Raw genomic sequence first — 6,137 nt, 5'->3', positions numbered from 1 at the left:
CACGAGTCACATGACACCGGGGAGGGAAAATGGCTAATTGGGCCCAATTTGGACATTTTTACTTAGGGGTGTAATTCCTTTTGTTGCCAGCGGTTTAGACATTAATGGCTGTGTGTTGAGTTATTTAAGGGGACAGCAAATTTACACTGTTATACAAGCTGTACAATCACTACTTTACATTGTAGCAAAGTGTCATTTCTTCAGTGTTGTCACATGAAAAGATATAAGAAAATATTTACAAAAATGTGAGGGGTGTACTCACTTTTGTGAGATACTGTATGTGATTTTATATCAGTATTACATTGTATATACCCCTGTATGTTGTGGTCATTCAGGTGTCTATCTAATCATTTTTTGAAATTATTGATGCTCCCCGCTGAAACCACTGCCTGTGGAAGAGAATTCCAAATCCTAACTGCTCTTACAGTAAAGAACCCTCTACGCAGTTTAAGGTTAAACCCGCTTTTCTTCTAATTTTAGTGAATGTCCACGAGTCTTATTAAATTCCCTTTCGTGGAAAAGCTCTATCTTCTCCAGAGAGAATAAGTTCAGTGCTCGTAACCTTTCATCATAACTAAGGTCATCCAGTCCCTTTATTTGTTTTGTTGCCCTTCTCTGGACTCTCTCCAGTTCCAGAACATCTTTCCTGTGGACTGGTGCCCAGAACTGGACAGCATACTCCAGGTGCGGCCAGACCATAGTCTTGTAGAGTGGGAGAATTATTGTTTTATCTTTGGAGTTAATCCCCTTTCTAATGCATGCCAATATTCTGTTTGCTTTGCTTGCAGCAGCTTGGCTTTGCATGCCATTGCTGAGCCTGTCATCTACTAAGACCCCCAGGTCCTTTTCCATCCTAGATTCCCCCAGAGATTCCCCCCCTAGTGAGTAGATTGCGTTCATATTTTTGCTACCCAAATGCATTATTTTACATTTTTCTACATTAAATATCATTTGCCATGTAGTTGCCCACCCCATTAATTTGTTCAAATCTTCTTGCAAGGTTTTCACATCCTGCGGAGAAGTTATTGCCCTGCTTAGCTTAGTATCGTCTGCAAATACAGAGATTGAGCTGTTTATCCCATCCTCCAGGTCGTTTTTGAATAAGTTAAATAGGATTGGTCCCAGGAAGGGAACCGTGGGGGACCTTACTTTCCACCCCAGACCATTACAAGTACTTCCTATTTATCACCACCCTCTGAACTCGCCGCTGTAGCCACTTTTCAGTCCATATACTCACCCTAAGGTCCATGCCAACAGACCTTAATTTGTACAGTAAATGTTTATGGGCAACTGTATCAAATGCTTTTGCAAAATCCAGATACACCATGTCTACGGGTAGGGATGAGCCGAACACCCCCCTGTTCGGTTCGCACCAGAACATGCGAACAGGAAAAAAGTTAGTTCGAACACGCGAACACCGTTAAAGTCTATGGGACACGAACATGAATAATCAAAAGTGCTAATTTTAAAGGCTTATATGCAAGTTATTGTCATAAAAAGTGTTTGGGGACCCGGGTCCTGCCCCAGGGGACATGGATCAATGCAAAAAAAAGTTTTAAAAATGGCCGTTTTTTCAGGAGCAGTGATTTTAATAATGCTTAAAGTCAAACAATAAAAGTGTAATATCCCTTTAAATTTCGTAGCTGGGGGGTGTCTATAGTATAAACAAAAGGAAAACACCGCGCTGTGAAGGGATATTAGTGAATGATACTTGTGCAAAGACAAATTAAAAATAATGAAACCATAGAACAATCAATGATCAAAAACAATATACAAAAGCAGCTGCTAAAAGTAAGATACACGTTACTTATATAAATGGTTGTAAAGGAGCAGCGCTGTGACAAACCATGTAATAGGAGGCATACAATAAATATTCTCAAAAGTTCATTATTTGTATAATAAAGTGTAAATAGGTATAGAAAGTCCCATTCAAAGGATCCTAGACAGCAGATACGTGGGTAGGTAGATGGCAATTAATTCTTAGTCCTTCACCGCACCACTGTGATAATAATACAAATGCGCGCTTACCAAACAGCAAGCTTAGGAAGCTTGTGACCTTAACCCGGTCGGGGCCTTTCCAGGAGGGACCATCAAAGGAGAAACAGACCACCTTCGCTTGGGATAAGCACGCTGTTCAGCAGTTATCACTAATAGGAGAAATACCCCTGGCTAGGGATAAGCCTCAGGAGAAGTATGGCAAGAAAAGAAGGAGGGCAACATAGCGTGATCCTGCTTTCAATGTTTAATAAAATCAAATGGAAATACACTTACATTTGGATGATAAAAACAAGCACATAAGCCGGCCGGCTAGAAACGATCGCCCGTCCTACAGACGGTAATGCAGCACGTCAGCACGTCAGCACGCCCGACGTACGTTTCGTCACACTCTGACGTCGTCTGGGGCACCTATAGTGTCTATAGTATGCCTGTAAAGGGGTGCATGTTTCCCGTGTTTAGAACAGGAAGAGCCAGAAGAGCCAGAAGAACCAGAAGAAGAAGATGAAGGAAGATAGAAGAAAGAAGAAGCATTTAAATAAAGGAATTGTCAAAAACTGTCTCTTGTCATTTTTAACATTTTTGACAGTTTTTTAGTGAAATGGTAGGGGTAAGTACCCCCTTACCATTTCACACGGGGGGGGCGGGATCTCGGGGTCCCCTTGTTAAAGGGGGCTTCCACATTCCGATAAGCCCCCCGCCCGCAGACCCCCACAACCACCGGCCAGGGTTGTGGGGATGAGGCCCTTGTCCTCATCAACATGGGGACAAGGTGTTTTGGGGGGCTACCCCAAAGCACCCTCCCAATGTTGAGGGCACGTGGCCTGGTATGGTTCAGGAGGGGGGGGCCGCACTCTCATCCCCCCCTCTTTTCCTGCGGCCTGCCAGGTTGCGTGCTCGGATAAGGGTCTGGTATGGATTTTTGGGGGGACCCCGCGCTGTTTTTTTTTTTGGTGCGGGGTTCCCCTTAAAATCCATACCAGACCTGAAGGGTCTGGTATGGAATTTAGGGGGAACCCCACGTCATTTTTTTTTTAAATTTTGGCCGGGGTTCCCCTTAATATCCATACCAGACCTGAAGGGTCATGCTGATTACGGCTAATGATACCATTGTCATTAATAAAATCTTATATATAGTGCCTTATCATCCCCTCCAAGAGCTTGCATACAATTGATGATAGGCTAACTGGTCTGTAATTCCCAGGGATGTATCTTGGCCCTTTTTAAAATGTTGGTGCTACATTGGCTTTTCTCCAATCAGCTGGTACCATTCCAGTCAGCAGACTATTCGTAAAAAAAATTAAGAACAATGGTCTGGCAATTACTTGACTGAGTTCCTTAAGGATCCCCTGGGTGCAAGCCATCTGGTCCCGCTGACTTATTAATGTTAAGTTTTTCAAGTCTATTTCTAATTCTGTCCTCTGTTAGCCATGAGGGTGTTTCCTGCAACATGTCATAAGGATAAACCTTGCAGTTTTGGCAATGGAAGCCCCCCGATTCCCTTGTGAAGACTGAGGAGAAGAATAAATTCAATACCTTCGCCATCTCTACATCCTTAGTAACCAGATTCCCTTCATCATTCTTTATGGGACCAATATGATCTGACCTCCCTTTCTTACTATTTATGTACTTAAATAATTTCTTGGGATTTTCTTTACTCTCCTCCGCTTTGTGCCTTTCGTGTTCTATCTTAGCCGTCCTGATTGCACCCTTACATTTCTTGTTGCATTCTTTGTAATGCTGATGATGATTCCTCAGCCTTGTATTTTTTGAAGGCCTTCTCCTTTGCTTTTTTATGCATTTTTACGTTCGAGTTAAGCCAACCAGGACGTTTATTAGCTCTTTTAAATATATTTCCCATTGGGATGCATTGGCTAATGCCCTTATTTAGTATGCTCTTAAAGCAGTGGTTCTCAACTCCTGTCCTCAGGACCCACTAACAGGCCAGATTTTAAGTATTACCTTGGGGAAGATGCAGACTAGAATACTGCAATCACTGAGCAGCAAATGATATCACCTGTGATGTATTTCAGTTATCTTGCAAACCTGGCCTGTCAGTGGGTCCTGAGGACAGGAGTTGAGAACCACTGTCTTAAAGCATACCCATTTTTCCTCTGTGTTCTTTGTTCCTAAGACTTTATCCCAATTATTATCTTCTAGCAAGGTTCGTAGTTAAGGGAAGTTTGCTCTTTTGAAATTCAGTGTCTTTGTATTCCCCTTGTGTTTCCTATGTGTGTGATTTATACTAAAACTAATTGTTCTGTAATCGCTGTTTCCTAAATTGCCTCATATTTCCACATCCATAATCAGGTCTGTATTGTTGGCAATCAGTAGGTCTAGTGACACTTTGTTTCTAGTTGGTGCATTTACCATCTGACCCATGAAATTGTCCTGCAAGACATTTAAGAACTGGTGAACCTTAGATGAATGCGTGGTTCTTTCCACCCAGTCTATGTCTGGATAATTAAAATCCCCCATTATAATGACACTGTCCATTCTTGCTGCTAATCGAAATTGTGATAGGAGGTCCGCCTCTGCCTCCTCCCTCTGATTAGGGGGCCTATAGCAGTCTCCCAGTATTACTTTCCCCTTAGTTTCCTCTCTTTGTAGCTCTACCCATAAGGATTCCACCTCCCTCCCTTTGTGATGTCATCTCTCACATTCACTTGTACCCCTCCCCTTTTTTACCCTCTCTATCCCTGCGATATAGGGAATAGCCTTGATTGGTTGCCAGCCAATCATTAAGCTGTCGAACCAAGTTTCTGTAATTCCTACAAAATCAAAATCCTCCTCGTACAACAGTAGCTCTAGTGCTTCCATCTTGTCCGCCAGCTCCTGGCCTTTGTGAACATGCCACGTAGTTTAGACCAGTCACATATTATCTCCTTATTGGGTGCTCCGGGGTTACAAAATAGGACTTGTTACTATACTTACCTTGGGTTTAGGTGCTTTAGTCAGCCTACCACTAATGCCTCCAATACTAGCCTCTGGAATATGTTCCGCCCTGACTATCTCTACCTCTGGACCCTCCCCCCACCGCCTAGTTTAAAAGCCCCTCTAACTTTTCGCTCATCTTCACTCCCAGCAAATCTGCACCTTCCCCATTTAGATGCAGTCCATCCCTTCTATAGAGCTGGTAACCGACTGAGAAGTTGCCCCAGTTCTCTGAGAACCCAAACCCCTCCTTTCTACACCAGCTCCTCAGTCACTTGTTTACTTCCCTAATCTCCCTCTACCTTTCTGGTGTGGCTCGAGGTACCGGTAGTATTTCTGAGAATATTACCTTGGAGTTCCTTTTCTTCAATTTAGCTCCTAAGTCCCTAAAATAGTTTTTTAGGACATTTCATCTTCCTCTGACTTTGTCATTGGTGCCAACGTGCACCGTGTAAACAACATACAGTTCGGCGCTTCAGGTCTTTGTGACAGATTGCCCTCTTAGTCCTTCTAATAATTTAGTCCCCTACCACCAAAATCTCTTTCCTTTCCCTTGACTTTACTCCCACCCTCACTGGAGGAGTTATACCCCTGGCAGTTAGGGGAGTCACTCAGCTCCAGCAGTGCTGGTCCCTGACTGATTTCACCAATGTCACTCAACGGGGCGTACTTATTGGGATGTTCCAGCCCAGGACTGGCCTCCCTGACTCTTTCCCTTCTATCCTTCCTGACTGTCACTCATCTACTCTGCTTTGGTGCCTGCTCCTCTATCTCCACCCACCTCTGTGCTGGCCCCTGCTGACACCTGCCTGGTACGATCCCAACTCGCCTTTAGTATGTAGGGACTTCTCAGTGTTGACAGTTGCTTCCCTAGATTCAGAACCTGGGCTTCCAGGGAAACAGTGTGCTTATTTTTTGCACAGCAGTATTCGTCCTCGATTGGATGATCAAGGAACGCATACATGCTGCAAGATGTACACCGAGTCGCATCTTCACACCTGCCGGGCATCGCACCCACTAATTTAGTGGGGATTGGGGGTTATATTCTGTCCAAATTAACTAACAACTAGCTTCCTGACACTAATACTCAATAATACACAGGTTCTCAACAAGACAGCACACGTGCACTCACAGTCCATGTGCACTCACAGTCCACGTGCACTCACAGCCCACGCGCGCTCACAGTCCACGTGCCCTCACAGCACACG

Source organism: Aquarana catesbeiana, linkage group LG09, assembly GCF_042186555.1.
Source record: "Aquarana catesbeiana isolate 2022-GZ linkage group LG09, ASM4218655v1, whole genome shotgun sequence".
NCBI classification, from domain to species: Eukaryota; Metazoa; Chordata; class Amphibia; order Anura; family Ranidae; genus Aquarana; species Aquarana catesbeiana.
The sequence above is the reverse complement of the archived record's forward strand: the minus strand, read 5'-3'. Positions refer to the sequence as shown.